Raw genomic sequence first — 267 nt, 5'->3', positions numbered from 1 at the left:
AGGTGCTTGCCCCCCCCCCACCCGCACGCCCCCCGTGCGGGAAGAGCTGGTCTACCCGATACCCTCGCTCCGGCTGACCCAGCCAGGTAACGTTTCTGGACTGGCTTTGGTTACAGTAAACATTAGCGCACGTACATCTTTATCGGGTATTCGGCAACCAAGCGAATAGACAGAACTGCCGCAGGAATCCGCATGGCCGCTTCAAGCGAGGACGTAGCGCCCGCAACGGTCTCCGCGCAACGGGCTGCCCGCGGCCACCTCCCGGCC

This window comes from Buceros rhinoceros, unplaced genomic scaffold (assembly GCF_000710305.1).
Source record: "Buceros rhinoceros silvestris isolate BGI_N320 unplaced genomic scaffold, ASM71030v1 scaffold24315, whole genome shotgun sequence".
Classification (NCBI taxonomy): domain Eukaryota; kingdom Metazoa; phylum Chordata; class Aves; order Bucerotiformes; family Bucerotidae; genus Buceros; species Buceros rhinoceros.
This window is presented reverse-complemented; position numbering follows the sequence as displayed.